The sequence below is a fragment of the Hyperolius riggenbachi genome, chromosome 12 (assembly GCF_040937935.1).
Source record: "Hyperolius riggenbachi isolate aHypRig1 chromosome 12, aHypRig1.pri, whole genome shotgun sequence".
NCBI lineage: Eukaryota > Metazoa > Chordata > Amphibia > Anura > Hyperoliidae > Hyperolius > Hyperolius riggenbachi.
In genome coordinates this window covers 179,818,004-179,839,598 of record NC_090657.1, presented here as the reverse complement: position 1 = coordinate 179,839,598, position 21,595 = coordinate 179,818,004, and the positions used below count along the sequence as shown (strand labels likewise).

At 43.2% G+C, this 21,595-nt stretch overlaps 1 protein-coding gene across 2 annotated transcripts in view; it reads right to left on the bottom strand.

Annotated features, from left to right (window-relative positions):
- Window positions 1–21,595, bottom strand: part of CSNK2A1 (casein kinase 2 alpha 1) — a 242,837-nt gene that overhangs the window by 116,255 nt on the left and 104,987 nt on the right. The window contains exon 3 of one of the 2 annotated variants that reach the window (XM_068262805.1): window positions 4,535–4,645. The gene's annotated coding sequence lies outside the window, so the exon portion shown is untranslated. Of the gene's footprint in view, window positions 1–4,534; window positions 4,663–21,595 lie in introns of those variants that run through there. The other variant, XM_068262806.1, reaches the window with a different exon arrangement.

The following is a 21,595-nucleotide window of genomic DNA, read 5'->3' as shown; positions in this document are numbered from 1 at the left end:
CCTCTGTAAATGACAATCTTTTGATTTTTTTACACACAATTGTATATTTACAGAGTTATTTCTCCCACCCAGCATGGGTATGTGTAAAAATACACCCCAAAACACATTGTACTACTTCTCCCGAGTACGGCGATACCACATGTGTGGCACTTTTTTGCACCCTAACTGCGCTAAAGGGCCCAAAGTCCAATGAGTACCTTTAGGATTTCACAGGTCACTTTGCGGAATTTCGTTTCCAGACTACTCCTCATGGTTTAGGGCCCCTAAAATGCCAGGACAGTATAGGAACCCCACAAATGACCCCATTTTAGAAAGAAGACACCCCAAGGTATTCAGTTAGGAGTATGGTGAGTTCATAGAAGATTTTATTTTTTGTCACAAGTTAGTGGAAAATGACACTTTGTGAAAAAACAATAAAAATCAATTTTCCGCTAACTTTTGACAAAAAAAAAAATCTTCTATGAACTCACCATACTCCTAACGGAATACCTTGGGGTGTCTTCTTTCTAAAATGGGGTCATTTGTGGGGTTCCTATACTGCCCTGGCATTTTAGGGGCCCTAAACCGTGAGGAGTAGCCTGGAAATCAAATTCCGCAAAATGACCAGTGAAATCCTAAAGGTACTCATTGGACTTTGGGCCCTTTAGCGCAGTTAGGGTGCAAAAAAGTGCCACACATGTGGTATCGCCGTACTCGGGAGAAGTAGTACAATGTGTTTTGAGGTGTATTTTTTACACATACCCATGCTGGGTGGGAGAAATACTTCTGTAAATGACAATCTTTTGATTTTTTTACACACAATTGTATATTTACAGAGTTATTTCTCCCACCCAGCATGGGTATGTGTAAAAATACACCCCAAAACACATTGTACTACTTCTCCCGAGTACGGCGATACCACATGTGTGGCACTTTTTTGCACCCTAACTGCGCTAAAGGGCCCAAAGTCCAATGAGCACCTTTAGGATTTCACAGGTCATTTTGCGGAATTTCGTTTCCAGACTACTCCTCACGGTTTAGGGCCCCTAAAATGCCAGGACAGTATAGGAACCCCACAAATGACCCCATTTTAGAAAGAAGACACCCCAAGGTATTCCGTTAGGAGTATGGTGAGTTCATAGAAGATTTTATTTTTTGTCACAAGTTAGTGGAAAATGACACTTTGTGAAAAAAACAATAAAAATCAATTTTCCGCTAACTTTTGACAAAAAAAAAAATCTTCTATGAACTCACCATACTCCTAACGGAATACCTTGGGGTGTCTTCTTTCTAAAATGGGGTCATTTGTGGGGTTCCTATACTGCCCTGGCATTTTAGGGGCCCTAAACCGTGAGGAGTAGTCTTGAAACGAAATTTCTCAAAATGACCTGTGAAATCCTAAAGGTACTCATTGGACTTTGGGCCCTTTAGCGCAGTTAGGGTGCAAAAAAGTGCCACACATGTGGTATCGCCGTACTCAGGAGAAGTAGTATAATGTGTTTTGTGGTGTATTTTTACACATACCCATGCTGAGTGGGAGAAATATCTCTGTAAATGGACAATTGTGTGTAAAAAAAATTAACAAATTGTCATTTACAGAGATATTTCTCCCACCCAGCATGGGTATGTGTAAAAATACACCCCAAAACACATTATACTACTTCTCCTGAGTACGGCAATACCACATGTGTGGCACTTTTTTGCAGCCTAACTGCGCTAAGGGGTCCAAAGTCCAATGAGCACCTTTAGGCTTTACAGAGGTGCTTACAATTTAGCACCCCCCAAAATGTCAGGACAGTAAACACACCCCACAAATGACCCCATTTTGGAAAGTAGACCCTTCAAGGTATTCAGAGAGGGGTATGGTGAGTCTGTGGCAGATTTCATTTTTTTTTTGGTGCAAGTTAGAAGAAATGGAAACTTTTTTTTTTTTTTTTTTTCTCACAAAGTGTCATTTTCCGCTTACTTGTGACAAAAAATAATATCTTCTATGAACTCACTATGCCTCTCAGTGAATACTTTGGGATGTCTTCTTTCCAAAATGGGGTCATTTGGGGGGTATTTATACTATCCTGGAATTCTAGCCCCTCATGAAACATGACAGGGGGTCAGAAAAGTCATAGATGCTTGAAAATGGGAAAATTCACTTTTTGCACCATAGTTTGTAAACGCTATAACTTTTACCCAAACCAATAAATATACGCTGAATGTTTTTTTTTTTATCAAAAACATGTTTGTCCACATTTTTCGCGCTGCATGTATACAGAAATTTTACTTTATTTGAAAACTGTCAGCACAGAAAGTTAAAAAAATCATTTTTTTGCCAAAATTCATGTCTTTTTTGCTGAATATAATAAAAAGTAAAAATCGCAGGAGCAATTAAATAGCACCAAAAGAAAGCTTTATTAGTGACAAGAAAAGGAGCCAAAATTCATTTAGGTGGTAGGTTGTATGAGCGAGCAATAAACCGTGAAAGCTGCAGTGGTCTGAATGGAAAAAAAGTGGCCGGTCCTTAAGGGGTAGAAAGCCCTAGGTCCTCAAGTGGTTAAAGACCCTTTTGTTTAAAGGGTAACTATCTAACATAAAATCACAAATCAATTATTTATTTTTATCTGGTAAACAAGTAATAAGGATGCTAACCAGGCAATTCAAAAGTTAAAAATAACTTAGTTTTCTTATCCATAAAACAACATTCCCCAGTTTCCATGGCTCTTATTTGGTACAGTGCCACACAAAGGAAGTTGCAGGGCATGCTGGGTTGTCTTTTTTTGCATCTTTACTTTCCCCTCAGACTTAACTAATGCAGCCTAATTGGCTGAAGTATCTTTCTTTGAAATATATTTCTAATGCTGAGACAATGCACTTTCTATTGCAGAGCTGGGTGGGAGTGCCTGAAGACTGGGAGGAGGGCAGGCAATGCATACACAATCAGGCAGAGGAGAGTGAGGGAGGAAATTACATCAGGAATGACTTCATAATAAACACAGTTAAGATGGAGAATCCTAAGAAGGATTTTCTCTTTTTTTTTTTTTACTATAGAACAATCACTAAAATCAAAACGTGGACAGTGCAATACATATGTTATGTAAGTAGAGCAAGTATTTATCAAGTATAAAACTCTGCATTTCCTATTTCTTCTAAGAGATTATTTACAGTATAAAATCCACTACCACAAAAAAAAAATTAAAAAAAAAATTAGCAGCAGCATTCAAAGTTAGGCTCTGTTCCCACTGAAGTGGAGGATGGACATTTTTGTCTGTTCTCTGCTTGTTGAGTGAATGACTCTTATTTTATAAATAGGAGCCATTCACACTTGTCACGCTGCAACGGATCTGCGGAATCTGTTGCAGAAAGTGGACCGCACTTCTGTGCCATCCGCAATAATCCCAGGCAGGCAGATGCGTTGGCCCATATAGTTTATGGGGGAGCGTATCCGCCCAGGCTCCAGCCGGATCACAGCTGACCATCAGAGCACACACTACACTGTCCACTACCACTGGCCGCACATGGTCTGGCAACAAGTGGGAACTCAGCCTTAAACACAGCACTTTGTTCTTCAGTGGAAAGCTCCTTGCTTCACCGGAAAGCTTCTGGCCGCATCTGAAGTGGTGATAGCATTATCCTTTGTTTTCGTTCCTTTGTCAGATACATTATCCACTTGAGGACTACAGTGACTAAAGACCAGGCTATTTTTTACTAAAAGGGCCACTGCAGCTTTAAGGCCAAGCTGCAAGGCCGCACAACTCCGCACACGAGTGTTTCCCCCCACCAACAGAGCTCTCTGTTGGTGGGGTCTGATCGCCCCCCAGTTGTTTATTATTTTAAAAATAAATATTTATGTTGTCATTTTCTGTTGCAAAAACCTGTTTCTCCTGCCTCCCCCAGCCAGCCTCCCTCCCCCAGCTTTAGCCTATCGCTGCCAATCGCTCTTTTGTGCCCCAGGGGGACAGCCGTGTCACAGGGCTGTCCTCAGTACAGCGCCGCTGCTGATCGTAGTAGTAGTAGTAGCTGAACTATGTAAATAAACAGCGATCACGCCGTCTAAAGTCTCCTGAGCGGCAACAGCCGCTCGGAGACTGAAGAGTGGGCGGAGCTTTTTTGTATAGCGCTTTTATTCTGTCAGACTCAAAGCACTTGCAAGGCAGCCACCAAAGTGCACTCAGTAGGCAGTAGCAGTGTTAGGGAGTGCTGGCTTACTGAACAGGCAGAGCAGAGATTTGATCCCAGGTCTCCTACGTCAGAGGCAGAGCCCTTAACCATTACACTCCAGCCACTGATATGCATCTTACAATATACGTGTAATGATAAATATACTCACAAACGAGGGTTGCATCCAGAGGCTACCACTCGTATAGGCATGTGGGGAAGCACCGTCCCCACACGGCCTTTCAGAAGGAAGTTTCGGTCGCTACTCCAAGAAGAGTTCACCCCACAGCTGGGTTGTGGGGCGAGTACCCTACCAGGGTAGGGTGTAAAGGATAGACTGGAAACAAGTGCAGGAGGCGCCCAAAAAGTAAAACAATATCAGTAAAAGGTAAGGAAATCCTGATCCTACCTTAAAAAAGGGGGCTCACAGTGAGTTCAGTAAAAAGGTTTCAGAATTGTATTTAAGCACTAGGACAATGCGTTTCATGGTGTAAGCTGCTTCCTCAGGTCAAGTACGTGCCTTAAAAACAAACGAGAGGTGTCGCTCAGAACCAGACATATGATCCTATGTAATAAGACAAGGATAAAATTATATGACTAATGAACAACTGGTATAAAACAGATCCCATAAAAACACATAGATGAAACTAATAAGACTCGCATATAAAAAGCAGATAAGAGAAAGTAAATAACATGAACGTAGAATATAAGTCAATTCACATAGAGTTCATATATGCACATTAAAAGATATGTACAGTGGAGGAAATAATTATTTGACCCCTCATTAATTTTGTAAGTTTGTCCAATGACAAAGAAATGAAAAGTCTCAGAACAGTATCATTTCAATGGTAGGTTTATTTTAACAGTGGCAGATAGCACATCAAAAGGAAAATCGAAAAAATAACCTTAAATAAAAGATAGCAACTGATTTGCATTTCATTGAGTGAAATAAGTTTTTGAACCCCTACCAACCATTAAGAGTTCTGGCTCCCACAGAGTGGTTAGACACTTCTACTCAATTAGTCACCCTCATTAAGGACATCTGTCTTAACTAGTCACCTGTATAAAAGACACCTGTCCACAGAATCAATCAATCAAGCAGTCTCCAAACTCTCCAACATGGGAAAGACCAAAGAGCTGTCCAAGGATGTCAGAGACAAAATTGTAGACCTGCACAAGGCTGGAATGGGCTACAAAACCATTAGCAAGAAGCTGGGAGAGAAGGTGACAACTGTTGGTGCGATTGTTCGAAAATGGAAGGAGCACAAAATGACCATCAATCGACCTCGCTCTGGGGCTCCACGCAAGATCTCACCTCGTGGGGTGTCAATGGTTCTGAGAAAGGTGAAAAAGCATCCTAGAACTACATGGGAGGAGTTAGTGAATGACCTCAAATTAGCAGGGACCACAGTCACCAAGAAAACCATTGGAAACACATTACACCGCAATGGATTAAAATCCTGCAGGGATCGCAAGGTCCCCCTGCTCAAGAAGGCACATGTGCAGGCCCGTCTGAAGTTTGCCAATGAACACCTGAATGATTCTGTGAGTGACTGGGAGAAGGTGCTGTGGTCTGATGAGACCAAAATAGAGCTCTTTGGCATTAACTCAACTCGCTTTTTTTTTTGGAGGAAGAAAAATGCTGCCTATGACCCCCAAAACACGGTCCCCACCGTCAAGCATGGGGGTGGAAACATTTTGCTTTGGGGGTGTCTTTCTGCCAAGGGCACAGGACAACTTAATCGCATTAACGGGAAAATGGACGGAGCCATGTATCGTGAAATCCTGAACGACAACCTCCTTCCCTCTGCCAGGAAACTGAAAATGGGTCGTGGATGGGTGTTCCAGCACGACAATGACCCAAAACATACAGCAAAGGCAACAAAAGAGTGGCTCAAGAAGAAGCACATTAAGGTCATGGAGTGGCCTAGTCAGTCTCTGGACCTTAATCCAATAGAAAATCTATGGAGGGAGCTCAAGCTCAGAGTTGCGCAGAGACAGCCTCGAAACCTTAGGGATTTAGAGATGATCTGCAAAGAGGAGTGGACCAACATTCCTCCTAAAATGTGTGCAAACTTGGTCATCAATCACAAGAAACGTTTGACCTCTGTGCTTGCAAACAAGGGTTTTTCCACTAAGTATTAAGTCTTTTATTGTTAGAGGGTTCAAAAACTTATTTCACTCAATGAAATGCAAATCAGTTGCTATCTTTTATTTAAGGTTATTTTTTCGATTTTCCTTTTGATGTGCTATCTGCCACTGTTAAAATAAACCTACCATTGAAATGATACTGTTCTGAGACTTTTCATTTCTTTGTCATTGGACAAACTTACAAAATCAGTGAGGGGTCAAATAATTATTTCCTCCACTGTACATGGATGCATTTATACAAACACATGTATAAGTAATATATAATGCCCATAGAAGTGGATTATAGATCCTAAAGTAAACCTAGTCAATAAAAAAGCCAGTTTAACTTACCCGGGACTTCTACCAACCCCCTGCAGCCGCCCTGTGCCCACACCAGGATTTTCTCGTACTGCACATTTGCAGGACGCTGCTGGTGACAGGAGCTTGATTGAGGACATGCGCACAGTGGCCATCGACTGGAAAGGAAACTTGGATGGGTTTGTCCCGGGCACGGGCACAGGGCAGCTGCAGGGGGCCGCTAGAAGCCCCAGGCAAGTTTAACTGGCTTTTTTTTCCATTGAATTGAGGTTTCCTTTAAATAACGTGCAAGGATGCGGGGCAAAATACTCACCTGTCCTTACATCATCCATCCAGGTAGGTGATCGCTCCGCTTCCCTTCCAGAAAGGGCCCTGGCATTTGTTTTTCAAAAATACCCCCATGGCTCTATGCACGCTCACCTGCGTGGCCACGGCCTGCCCCCAGCTCAGCAGCCACCAATTAGGATGTGGCTTACCGTGTCCTGATTGGTAGCTGTTGAGGTGGGGACAAGCCGCAGCCTCGGCTCACTACTGAGGTGTTTTCCCCTTCTGTACCCGAGCAATTTTCACCTTTCAGCACCCCTTCCATTCATTCCCCCATAACGTTATCACTACTTATCACAATGAAACGATCTATATTTTGTTTGTTTTTTCGCCACTAATTAGACTTTCTTTTGGTAGTGTGTCATGGTAAGAATTATTTTATTCTAAATGCATTTTAATCGGAATAATAGGAAAAAAATTTAAAAAATTCATAATTTCTGTTTCGGCCATTATAGTTTTAAAATAAACCATGCTGCTGTGGATAAAAACCACACATTTTATTTTCCCATTTGTCCCGGTTATTACAAAACTTACAATATGTCCCTAGTACAATGTATAGCGACAACATTGTATTTGAAAATGAAGGTGCATTTTTTCCGCTTTGTGTCCGTCACTAATTACAAGCCCATGTTTGCAAAAATAACAGTATTATACCCTCACTAGCAGACCCAAGCCTGTTTAAAAACGGGCTCTAGGGTCTGTGTTTCTTGCCGCCGCCCACACTGCGCACGCACTCACACGTACCCGATGCACACGTGCGTGCGCCCACCCGGCTGCCCGCTCACACTCCCGCCTGGCTCCCTGGCCCTGTCTTCCTGTCTCTGTGAGGCTGGGTCCGTGCTGCACACATGCGCAGTAGCAAAAGGCACGGACCCAGCTACACAGAGACAGCACACGTAGGGACACGGGGGTTTTATTATAGAGGATGACATACATATTTAAAAAGTCAGTCCCTAAGGTAACGATTTATGTATTTTTTATGTCATTTTTTTAATATATGCATTTTTTTTTATCTTGGCAACTATGGGAGACTGGGGGAGGTAAGGGGTTAATTTTAATAGCAAATGTACTGTATGTATTTTTTTTTTATAAATAAATGTATGGAGGTGTCATTTTTCTTTTTGGCCACTAGATGTCCTCCCAGTTTCTTCCTCTTGTGTACTGAACAGTACACAGAGGAAGTAATGCGAGTATAGGCAGCTGTTCGTGGCAATAGACGAATATCTACGCCACTGGACAGGAACTGAAATCCTGTGGGGTGTAGATATACTGTCATGAATGGCATAAGTGGTTAAAATAAACCTGTAATATAAAGAACAAACAAATGTTAGAAAATACCTCAGTTAAGTACTTACCTCTGGATCCTCCCATGTCCTCCTCAAGACTGCCAATCTGGTGCTGCGACCCTCTGGAAGTTTGTGGTTGCGCTCCCCGTCTGTGAACTAATGAGGATGCACTGCACAAAGGCAGGACACCTTGCACTTGAGCAGTAGCACGGAATCGCTCAGGCTTGGCGGAGAAAGCAGAGCTGATCATTCACAGACGGGAGCCCGGCTGTGCACACTCTTCAGAAAGCCTTTGTGGAAGTGTTTCAGGGGGTCCCAGAACTGGAATAGTTCGGGGGATGGGGGAAACCTCTCTATTCAATGGATTCACCCATTTGCGGCACTTTTTTTCCTTCAGGTACAGTTTAAAGAGGAACTTTAACCAAGGACTGAACATCCCAATCAGTAGCTGATACCCCCTTTCCCATGAGAAATCTATTCCTTTTCTCAAACGGATCATCAGGTGGGCTCTGTATGGCTGATTGTGTGGTGAAACCCCTCCCACAGTGATGTCAGAACCATGGTCCTGACAATTTCCTGTCTGTGAACCTCATTGCATTATTATTATTATTTAGTATTTATATAGCACCAACATATTCCGCAGCACTGTACAGAGTGTATTGCCTTGTCACCACTTAACTGTCCCTCAGAGGGGCTCACAATATAATCCCTATCATAGTCATATGGCTATGCATGTATCGTGTAGTGTATGTATCGTAGTCCAGGGCCTATTTAGAGGGAAGCCAATTAACTTATCTGTATGTATCCGGAGTGCTCGGAGGAAACCCACACAGACAGGGCCGGAGCTACCATAGGAAAAAATAGGCAGCTGCCCCAGGGCCTGTAGGGGCCCCCAAGTTGTCCCTCCCCATCTTAACTAACTCTGCACAGTCCCTGGGGAGCAACTGTTAAGTTGGGAGGTGATTGGGGGAGGGTCAGCAGCCAGCTCAGGGGCCCAGGAGGGAAATTTAGCTGCAACAAAGGGCCTCTAATGACGCTTTTTGATCAGGGGGTGTCTGTTGGGGGGCCCCCAGGCTAATTTTGCCCTAGGGCCCAATTGTTACTTGAACCGGCCCTGCACACAGACACAGGGAGAACATACAAACTCTGTGCAGATACAGTAGTGCCCTGGCTGGAATTTGAACCAGGGACCCAGTGCTGAAAGGTTAGAGCGTTAACCACTAGGCCGCCATCTGCTTTTTCAACTGCCATGCAAGCAATATCTCCCTTTGTGCATAGAACTCTCAAGAACATTCTGTACAGATCACCTGGCAGAACTAAAGATGTTACCACCAGTGATAAATTTCAGAATGCAAATCAGGTAAATGAAACATTTTACAATGGGCAAACACCGACTAAATAATCTATAAATGAATACTGTGAAAAATAAGCAATTTTACTTACGTTATTTTCACTACAGTTTCTCTGTAATTACTGCAGGCGATTTACTCCAGAGCTGCAATGCTTCCTGTTTGGTGCAGCTCATCACAAAAGAATAAAAGACTTAAAGGACTTCCGAGGCCAAATGTTCCTCCAAAACATAAAAAAGTTAGATACCTGTATAACTTTGGTGGACACGGAGGACGCCGTCCCCGCCTCTCAATATCCCCCCGAATGGCTCCCGACCCCACGGCCAGGGTCGGGCTCTGCTGCCTGTATAAAGATGCCCGCCGGCGCTGGCCGCGCACTCCGCATGGCCACTACTGCGGCTGCGCAGCACTAGGGCCAACCCCCCCGATCCATGCAACAGGCTGTGTCCTGTAGATCGGGGGTTGGCCCTAGAGCTGCGCAGCCGCAGTATCGGCCATGCGGAGTGCGCAGCCGCGGCCATCTTTATACCATACCCTGGCCGTGGGGTCGGGAGCCATTCGGGGGGATATTGAGAGGCGGGGACCCGACGGAACGACACGGAGGGCGCGGACAGCGTCCTCCGTGTCCACCAAAGTTTTACAGGTATCTAACATTTTTATTTTTTGGGGGAACATTTGGCCTCGGAAGTCCTTTAAGGTGGCCATACACTGGTCGATTTGCCATCAGATCGACCAACAGATAGATCCCTCTCTGATCGAATCTGATCAGAGAGGGATCGTATGGCTGCCTTTAAAGAGACACTGAAGCGAAAAAAAATATATGATATAGTGAATTGGTTGTGTACTATGAATAATTACTAGAAGATTAGCAGCAAAGAAAATATTCTCATATTTTTATTTTCAGGTATATAGTGTTTTTTCTAACATTGCATCATTCTCTAATATATGCAGATTACACAACACTCAGCATTCAAAATGATTCTTTCAGAGCAGTCTGTAATCTAATGACCTCTCCTCTGGCAGATAAAAAGTAAATAGTTAACAAACAGTTGAGATAATAAAAGTCAGAAAACAGCCCTCTCCACGACTTTGAATGTCGTAGAGATTAATGGCTTTTTTGTATAGCGATAACAACTGGAGTTTCTTAACTCTTCCTCTACTAGAAACAATTAGACTGATGTATCTGATCTTAATGTTTTATTTCTTAGCTGTACTACACATACAAATCTTAATTTTATTTTCGCTTCAGTGTTTCTTTAATGCAAACAGATTGTGAATCGATTTCAGCATGAAACCGATCACCATCTGTGAAGCTGCCGCCACCCCCCTGCATTACCTGATCTGGCCGGTACGAGTCCCCCGGTCTCCGCTGTATTCTTCTACGCGCTCGGCTCCAGCTTCACTTCCTGTCTGGGGGAGTTTAAACAGTAGAGGGCGCTCCACTGTTTAAACTTCCTGCCGGGACAGGAAGAAGTGAAGCCTGCCGGACTGGGAGCCCAGCGGAGAAGGAGCAGCGGTGACAGCGGGACACGCGCCGGCAGAACAGGTAATGTATTGCCGCTGTATTGCGTCGGTCGTCGGACATTTGAATGCCGCTATCGACACACTTCCGACCCGCCGGCGATCGAGCGAAATCTTCCGCACGGACATGAACGACGGGAACGAACAATTTCGTTTGGAAATCGATTGTTGGGTCAACGTTTGCACAACGATTTCACAGCAGATTCAATCACAGTGATCGAATCTGCTGTATATCGGCGGGAAAATCGTTAGGTGTATGGGCCCCTTTAGGCCTCTTTTCCACAGACTGTGGAACTGTGTGCTCAGCAAGCAGTTACTAGGCAGCAGCAAGCAGTTGTGAGATTTTGAGAGGCATTTCACTGCCTATCAACTGTCCATGGAAAAGAGGCCTAAGGGCTCTATTCTCAAAACTTCTCATAAATGTCTTATTTATCACCTAATTAATAAAAATAACCTTTGAGCACATTTAGAAGCAAAATAATAAAAAAAATAATCACTCAATGTAAGTTGCTCTTTATTAACTTAATTTCAATACTACTTTTCTTACCTTAATTAAATTATATTTTTGCCCATTGGGAGCTTAAAAATGTAACATAAATAAGGTGAAACCAGGTGGAAAAGCTTTGTGAATCATGCCCATAGGCCTCTTTTCCATGGACAGTTGATAGGCAGTGAAATGCCTCTTGAACTCTCACAACTGCTTGCTACTGCCTGGTAACAGCTCACTGCAGCCTGGTAACTGTTCACTGCTGCCTGGTCTCACTGCTGTCTGGTAACTGCTCACCGAGCACAGTTCAACTGTCCGTGGAAAAGAGGCCAGTGGCCCAGTGCACACCGAGCGGTTTTAGCAGCAATCCGCCAACTGCATCCGCCTGTGAAAACGCTTGGCTAATGTACCCGAATGGGCTGGTGCACACCAGCGGTTTGAGGTTTTTAGCAATCTGCATACGTGCCTCCTGCTGCACGTTTGCGGTTTGTAGAAGTGTTTCTGCCTCAATGTAAAGTATAGGAAAAATGGAAACCGCTCTGGAAAACGCTACTTCAGAGCAGTTTGCCAGGCGTTTTTGTTACCGAAAATGTTCAGTAACAGCTTTTACTGTAACAATATTATTAATTTGCTACACAAAAAGGCTCCCAAAAACTCTAGGCATATTTAGAAAACGTCTCTAAACGTGCCTAGAATCGCTCTGAAATCAGCTCCAAAACCTCTAGCGTTTTAAAGATCTGCTAGAGGTTTTGGTGTGCACTGGGCCAGTCTCAGACGTTACTAGGCAGTGCACACTCAGCATCATAATGTACTGATTTAGCGGTAAAAATCAAACTGCTATTAGCTCTCACACAGCTTCTTCCAACTGAAATGGAAATATATTTTTAATAGCATTTAATCACAAAATGTCTTGTAAAACACTAATATGTGTTATCATGGCGTTTTTAATGAGGATGAGATTTCACTTCAAAGTAAACTCAGAGTCAGCAGCTCCTATCCCAAGAACTGCTAATTGCAATATTCCCTAAAGGTGAACTCCAATCATGCCTTTTCTCATCACATTCTGCTTTAAATGCACTTCATACCTGACTCAAACTAGGCTAATAATGACATCCACTAGAAACCGCCTTCATCTGACACCAAAGAAAGCAGTGACATACAGTGGGATGCGAAAGTTTGGGCAACGTTGTTAATAGTCATCATTTTCCTGTATAAATCGTTGGTTCTTACGATGAAAAATGTCAGTTAAATACAGTGGGTTGCAAAAGTATTCGGCCCCCTTGAAGTTTTCCACATTTTGTCATATTACTGCCACAAACATGAATCAATTTTATTGGAATTCCACATGAAAGACCAACACAAAGTGGTGTACACATGAGAAGTGGAATGAAAATCATACATGATTCCAAACATTTTTTACAAATAAATAACTGCAAAGTGGTGTGTACATAATTATTCGGCCCCCTTTGATTTGAGTGCAGTCAGTTGCCTGTAGACATTACCTGATGAGTGCTAATGACTAAATAGAGTGCACCTGTGTGTAATCTAATGTCAGTACAAATACAGCTGCTCTGTGAGGGCCTCAGAGGTTGTCTAAGAATATTGGGAGCAACAACACCATGAAGTCCAAAGAACACACCAGACAGGTCAGGGATAAAGTTATTGAGAAATTTAAAGCAGGCTTAGGCTACAAAAAGATTACCAAAGCCTTGAACATCCCACGGAGCACTGTTCAAGCGATCATTCAGAAATGGAAGGAGTATGGCACAACTGTAAACCTACCAAGACAAGGTAATCCACCTAAACTCACAGGCCGAACAAGGAGAGCGCTGATCAGAAATGCAGTCAAGAGGCCCATGGTGACTCTGGACGAGCTGCAGAGATCTACAGCTCAGGTGGGAGACTCTGTCCATAGGACAACTATTAGTCATGCACTGTACAAAGTTGGCCTTTATGGAAGAGTGGCAAGAAGAAAGGCATTGTTAACAGAAAGCATAAGAAGTCCCGTTTGCAGTTTGCCACAAGCCATGTGGGGGACACAGCAACCATGTGGAAGAAGGTGCTCTGGTCAGATGAGAGCAAAATGGAACTTTTTGGCCAAAATGCAAAACGCTATGTGTGGCGGAAAACTAACACTGCACATCACTCTGAACACACCATACCCACTGTCAAATATGGTGGTGGTGGCAGCATCATGCTCGGGGGGTGCATCTCTTCAGCAGGGACAGGGAAGCTGGTCAGAGTTGATGGGAAGATGGATGGAGCCAAATACAGGGCAATCTTGGAAGAAAACCTTTTGGAGACTGCAAGACTTGAGACTGTGGCAGAGGTTCACCTTCCAGCAGGACAATGACCCTAAACATAAAGCCAGGGCAACAATGGAATGGTTTAAAACAAAACATATCTATGTGTTAGAAAGGCCCAGTCAAAGTCCAGATCTAAATCCAATCGAGAATCTGTGGCAAGATCTGAAAACTGCTGTTCACAAACGCTGTCCATCTAACCTGACTGAGCTGGAGCTGTTTTGCAAAGAAGAATGGGCAAGGATTTCAGTCTCTAGATGTGCAAAGCTGGTAGAGACATACCCTAAAAGACTGGCAGCTGTAATTGCAGCAAAAGGTGGTTCTACAAAAGTATTGACTCAGGGGGCCAAATAATTATGCACACCCCACTTTGCAGTTATTTATTTGTAAAAAATGTTTGGAATGATGTATGATTTTCGATCCACTTCTCACGTGTACACCACTTTGTATTGGTCTTTCACGTGACATTCCAATAAAATTGATGCATGTTTGTGGCAGTAATGTGACAAAATGTGGAAAAGTTAAAGGGGGCCGAATACTTTTGCAACCCACTGTATATCATATAGAAGACACACACAGTAATATTTGAGAAGTGAAATGAAGTTTATTGCATTTACAGAAAGCGTGCAATAATTGTTTAAACGAAATTAGGCAGGTGCATAAATTTGAGCACCACAAAAAAGAAATGAAATCAATATTTAGTAGATCCTCCTTTTGCAAAAATTACAGCCTATCAACGCTTCCTGTAGGTTCCAACGAGAGTCTGGATTCTGGCTGAAGGTATTTTGGACCATTCATCTTTACAAAGCATCTCTAGTTCATTAAAGTTTGATGGCTTCCGAGCATGGACAGATCTCTTTAACTCACACCACAGATTTTCAATTCTATTCAGGTCTGGGGACTGAGATGGCCATTCCAGAACATTGCACTTGTTCCTCTGCCTTAGTAGATTTTGAGCAGTGTTTTGGGTTGCTGTCTTGTTGAAAGATCCAGCCCTGGCAGATCAGCTTATTTTGGCACGTGGCTCTGAGAGCCGAGCGCCGAAACTGGGTGCCCCATAGCAGCAATGCTATGCTGCGCAGTGCGTGTAGCGGTAATTCGGGGCTCTGGCGGCTTCCAGACCCCGAATTACATCTCCCTCCGAGTTGCGACTATTCGCAGGGGGAATATTATTTAACACCGCCTCAGTATTTTGCGGCAGTGGTGAAAGACGTCATTTGGCTCTCACTGTGCCGAACTGAGCGGCGCCGAAATGACATGCACCCCCAGTGCAGCTTCAGCTTTGTCACTGATTCCTGGACATTGGTCTCCACAATCTGCTGATGCTGAGTGGAATTCATGCGTTCCTCAACTTTGATAAGATTCCCAGTCCCTGCACTGGCCACACAGCCCCACAGCATGATGCAACCACCACCATATTTTACTGTAGGTAGCAGGTGTTTTTCTTGAATGCCCCTTGTTATGCTCAAATAACTCAATTTTAGTTTCAGCAGTCCACAGCACCTTATTCCAAAATGAAGCTGGCTTGTCCAAATGTGCTTTAACATACCTCAAGCGGCTCTGTTTGTGCTGTGGGCAGAGAAAAGGCTTCCTCTGCATATAGCATCTCCTTGTGTAAAGTGCGCCGAATGGTTGAACAATGCATAGTGACTCAATCTTCAGCAAGATGATGTTGTAGGTCTTTGGTGCTGGTCTGTGGGTTGACTCTGACTGTTCTCACCATTTGTCTCTTCTGTTTATACGAGATTTTTCTTGGTCTGCCACTTCGAGCCTTAACTTGAACTGAGCCTGTTGTCTTCCATTTATGCAATATGTTCCAAACTGTGGAAACAGACAGCTGAAATCCCTGAGACAGCTTTCTGTATCCTTCCCCTAAACCATGATGGTGAACAATCTTTGTCTTCAGGTCATTTGAGAGTTGTTTTGAGACCCCCATGTTGCTACTCTTCAGAGAAATTTAACAGAGGAGAGAAACTTACAACTGACCCCCTTAAATACTCTACTATATGTAGGTCAGGGGTCACTGAGCTTACTAAGCCAATTTGAGCTCCAATAATTAGTTCTAAAGGTTTTGGAATCAATAAAATGACAACAGTGCACACATTTATGCACCTGCCTAATTTTATTTAAACAATTATTGCACACTTTCTGTAAATGCAATAAACTTCAGTTCACTTCTCAAATATCACTGTGTGTGTCTTCTACGTGATATATTTAACTGACATTTTTTATCGTAACAACCAGTGATTTATACAGGAAAATCATAACAATTAACAATGTTGCCCAAACTTTTGCATCCCACTGTACCTGACTATGCCCTGCAATTCTGATATAGGTAGAAACATGTCTAAAATAAAGTTGGGGTTGTAAGGCTTGCAGTTTGAATGGAAACACTCATTTGACACATGTTGCAAGTAATGTATTAGTGTAGCACCGCCACCTAGTGTTGTAATAACAAACTGCAATAAATAGATATAAAGTATCATAGGATTTTGTATGCTCTCATTGCTAGTAGTGTATTGCTGGCTGGACTCCACCCTCTGCCAAAACCACAAATCCTGATGCAAATGTGAGTTTGCTTGCCGAACAACACTGAAAGTGTGCTCACTGCTCCGATCTCCTGGCCGGCCCAACTGTCGCCTCTCCCCCTGCCTGGGGCACCGGCGCTCACCGTCTTGAAGCTGTGCTGAAGTCACCACCCCGAAGCATAGAGAGCTGGATGGGCAGGCTGAAGGGGCAGTCCTGTGATGTTGGAGGATGGTGTAAGTGAGTGCGTTATCCCAAGACAGCTGACTTTCAGCACATTGGCTTCTGCCTAGTGTGCTCAGTGTTACATCCGACCCTGTAATGGCTACAAAAAAAAAAAAAAAAATTAAGCAAACTCTGCTTTTCCAGATTTCCATGGAATCAATGTGTCATTGCAGTATAATCCCGGTGAAGCTGCAGGTATGCAATAAGAACAATAATTTGTTTACTTCCTGTTTTGTGCAGACTTATAAGTCAATGAGACAAATAGACTAAAGAGAAATCTGCGAATCTTTATTTAGTGATATGTAATACAGATTTTTATACTTCAAGTGTAATTGAGGTGAGAGGGATATGAGTGCTGCCATATATACTTCCGTTTAAACAATACCAGTGTCAGGAGGAGCACTTCGGGGAACCAACAGCAAGAATTGGTGGAGAAAGGTGGACTTTTATTTTATTCCAGAATGATACCATTTATTGGCTAACTAAAAATGAATAAAAATAAGCAAACTTTCGGCCTTGCAGCCTTCGTCGGGCTTACATCCTGTTAGTTTGCAGGCTGGTGGTACAGACAGCTTATATACATGCAACATCAAAAGGGAAAACAGATATTTTTTTCAAGCATAAATACATGTCATTAAGATGCCTTAATTCAAACAAGGATCCTTATCTTACCTAACAACCTCTAACCCCATTGAGATGGTCTGTTTGAATTAAGGCATCTTAATGACATGTATTTATGCTTGAAAAAAATATCTGTTTTCCCTTTTGATGTTGCATGTATAAAGCTGTCTATACCACCAGTTTGCAAACTAACAGGATATAAGCCCGACGAAGGCTGCAAGGCCGAAAGCTTGCTTATTTTTATTCATTTTTAGTTAGCCAATAAATGGTATCATCCTGATTTAAAACGTCTTGCTTTTACTGATGGCTAACACGGTACAATACCCTACTGCTACTTATTTTATTCCGATAAAATTTTTGTACCTAGTAACCCGAGGACTAAGATTCTTGAAACCTGTCATGATAATCTAGTGGCTGGCCATTTTAGAGTCCGAAGAACTACAGAATAATACAATACCACAATACAATAACATTTGTAAAGCACTTTTCTTCCATGGGACTTCAAAGATCATAGATATGTCTCAGATCAATACAGGGTTGCAGGATGGACTGTATTACAGAGGAAATAGTCAGGTGTTTATAAATGCCATGCTAAACAGGTGGCTTTACAGTTTGTACTTGAATGCTTCCAGAGATGGAGATGTCCTGATTGGGTGTGGCAGGGTGTTCCAAAGTGTAGGGGCAGCATGACAGAAGGCATTAGTTCTGAGCGCTGTAATAACCGCAGGAGATTTGGTTGCAGCCAACACCACCAAAAGCCGTAATAGGAATTACGGCTATAGCGGCGCACAGTCAGTAACTCCGGGGCCGTCAGAAGACGGAGCTGAAGTTACTTTTAAAACACTGTAATTCGGCTTCCAGCAATAGTTGGAATCCAATTACATTATTCCCCACTATCCACGTGGATCTAGAGGGGGAAGAGTATTTAACACCGCTGGGACCTTGTGCAGCAGCAGGAAAAGCCATATACTGGCTGTATCCTGTGCCCAAGTCTCCCGGCAGCAAACTCATATGTATGCCCTGGCTCCAAAGGTTTTGAGGAGGACTCCAGGGGTGACCAAATTATTAGATCCTTTTATTCTAAGGTTGTGGGGGTGTGATGCAGTTGTACAAAGGTAAAAGACCTTTGGTCCGACATGTCAAAAGATTGCAAAAATTATGTGTTATCCCTCAGCACTTGTGTTTTGCCTCACGGGAAGAGTTTTTAAACCCTCTAACTTCGCTCACCACCGTAGTGGGTAAAATTAATTGCAGCAAAACATTAGGAAAAATTCAATAATAATATTTATTGAGCTACAATCCTGTTATAATAATTATCTAGGCTTGCAGAATCATAGTTACATTGTATTTGAGTAATTAGTGAGCATCAATATTACTTCTTACGGAGTATTGCAGCATCACCCAGAGAAGATCGGGGGACCTCAGCGACCTCGGAGGGGAAATACTTGGCTACACCAACAAACGGCACGTCTGCTGGTCCTTCGAAAGCCCCCAACTCGAAAGCATTTTCCCTCCTTTATATAGACAGAATTCAACGTTTGCGCAGACGTAGAACATGTTTCATCCATGCACCTGTGCAGACAAGACACATGACTGCGTGATCACAACGTGCTTTAGAAGCGTCACAGAACACGTCTGACTATGTGAGAACTTGCACATCATCTCATATTTTGACTAGTGTTGTAGATAGCAAAAATTCTTATGGTCAGTCTTCCATGAGAGTGTTACGGTTAGAAATATCTCATAGCCAGTTTTTGATGAGAATGAACAAATGTGTTATTTTGAATTTTGACTGCCAGTGTTGTAATGAACTATCATAGAACATCCAATATTAAAGGAAGCTAACATATATACCGTGAACAGTAATCTCTTATCAATCAATCAATCAATCAATCAGACATTCATGTCACTTTTGTATCTCAACTTGTACACACAATAAGGGATCTATGACTAAACTCTAGAGTTTGCTGCACCCTCTTCCAGAGGCCATGGAGGTGGTGGTTGATAGCGTTACAAAGATGGCCAATTTACCTTCAGCAGCTGAAACTGCTGCAACCTGTGATGATTTGCTCAGCTGCCTGTGCAGGCGGGCAGCCCTTTGGCCATTGTGTTGGTTTGCATGCTGCGGGACTCTGGAAGGAAGAGCTTCTGTCAGTTTTGCAGCTTGTGCTTGCAGAGGAATTTGCATACGTTGTCATGCAAATTGCCTGGCCACATTCATTGGAGGCGTGTACTATAAGTACTATGTCTTTCCCACAATGCTTCGCTGTTCATAAGGATTTCGTCCTATGTAACACTCCTGGTGGGGTGTCAGCCTTGCTCTCTGTTTGAACATCAGCTTAGAGTAATTCCTGAATCTGCGCTAGGCAGATTTCCCTAGTGCAGTTAGGATTGTATTATCTGTATTGCCTGTTCTGTCTTGTCTTGCCTGTTGCCATTGTCCTGTCCCTATGGTGGTCGACAGGAAATGGTTCTGATCTCTGTTCTTGGAGTATAGCTGGTGCAGCGGTTGCTACCAGCTATCTCTTCTGTTCTGTCTCCTGGGATCGCGCTAGCTACTTTTCGCTAGCGCTGGGGATCCTTCTGTTCTGTCTCCTGGGATCGCACTAGCTACTTTTCGCTAGTGCTGGGGATCCTTCTGTTCTGTCTTCTGGGATCGCGCTAGCCACTTTTCGCTAGCGCTGGAGATCCTTCTGTTCTGCTACTCTGTACCTGGATCGCGCTAGCCACTTTTCGCTAGTGCTGTGGATCCTATCTCTCGCTTGTCCCTGTTTTCGTGTGTCTGTCTTGTCTGCTACGCTTGCTGGAGGCTCGGTGAGGTAACCGTTAAGCAAGCGTTCGCGTCCTCTGTTTCATGTTCGTCTGTCGATGGTTAGTTAGGCGTGCTTGTCTCTATTGTGCTTATCACGTGGAGACCGCGCATAACCGCGTGCACTGTTGCGAATGAGTGCGGTGTTCGCGGTTAGCTAGCATTTGTTGTTTTCCGCATCTCCTGATTGTTTTATTTGCTGTGCCTTTGCTACCCTCATATTCTATTCTGATCTGCCTTGTGTCACGTCTGGCGATCACACCTCTCGCGATCGCATTCCTATTTCATATCTGCTGTTGTGTGTGCGCGGTCGCGGGGTGGCGACTGGATTGGCGCACACACATACAACCTGTCCCTTTGCTCATTCTCATTCGCAATCGCCTCTCTTGCGATTGCGTTCTGCGTTTCGTACAATTCCTGTCTGGCATTTGTGGAGGTACAGAGGATTGGTTCCTCTGCACTCCCCAGCTCCATCTGCCGACAGGAATTTTCCCTCTACGGGTGCGTAGCACCTTTTGCTGGGTTCCTGCAAATTATACGCTTGTGGAGGATTTCCGCCGTGTCAGCGCATGCGTTGTACGCTGATCACGGGGAAAGTTCCACAATCGTTACACAACCTTTGTTTAAGAAATAGCCCGGATTCATGGAGTCCCTCATGACCTCATCTCTGATCACAGAGTGGTGGTATAAATCTAAGTTCTGGAAGTCATTATGCTCTGTTTGGAAGTCATTATGCTCTGTTTTGAATATTTGTCTCTGCATGTCTTCTTTGTAGCATCCACAAACCAATGGCCAAAAATCAATCACTCAAGCAATATCTTCGTTGTTTTTCTTCCATCTAGTAGGATACATGGTCATCATTTCTACCATTGGCCAAGTTCACTAATAATAATTCAATCCATTCAACAACTAATCAAACACCATTGTTTTCAAATGATGCCAATCATCCCATTTTCCTGCCAGATTCAGTTGTAATGAAGGCAGTCCCAGCAGAAAATGATTATGTCCTTGATTCATCAAGCATTACTGCATTCAGGAATGCTGAAAACAGCTGAGTTAATGGAGCATTTAGGAAAAAAACAATTCATCAAGGCTGTTACCGCATGGAAAGCTGAAATTACTGAGCAATAAGGTAAATTACCGACTAATACCTCAACAAATATCAGTCAATTCACCAAGGTTACAGCATGCGGTAAAGTCAAGTTTCATGTTCGATCTTCACCGGCTGCCCTGTGGTAGAAAAAAACAGCTTTGAATGCCTTTGGTGTGGATATCCCAATGGTTGACAGGAGCAGGGAGCCAATATTATTATTATTATTTATTTATATAGCGCCAACATCTTCCGTAGCGCTGTACATAGTACAAACAAATAATGGGGAACAAATATACATAAGAAATACTAGACACTGTACAGTCATGACATTGAATAGAATTAAAAATACAAAATACATACATAGTTCATACATGTACATATGTTAAAATTACAGCAGTATGAGAAACACTAGGAGGAGGTCCCTGTCCTTGCGAACTTACAATCTAGAGGGTAGTGGGGTGGAAACAAAAGGGAAGGA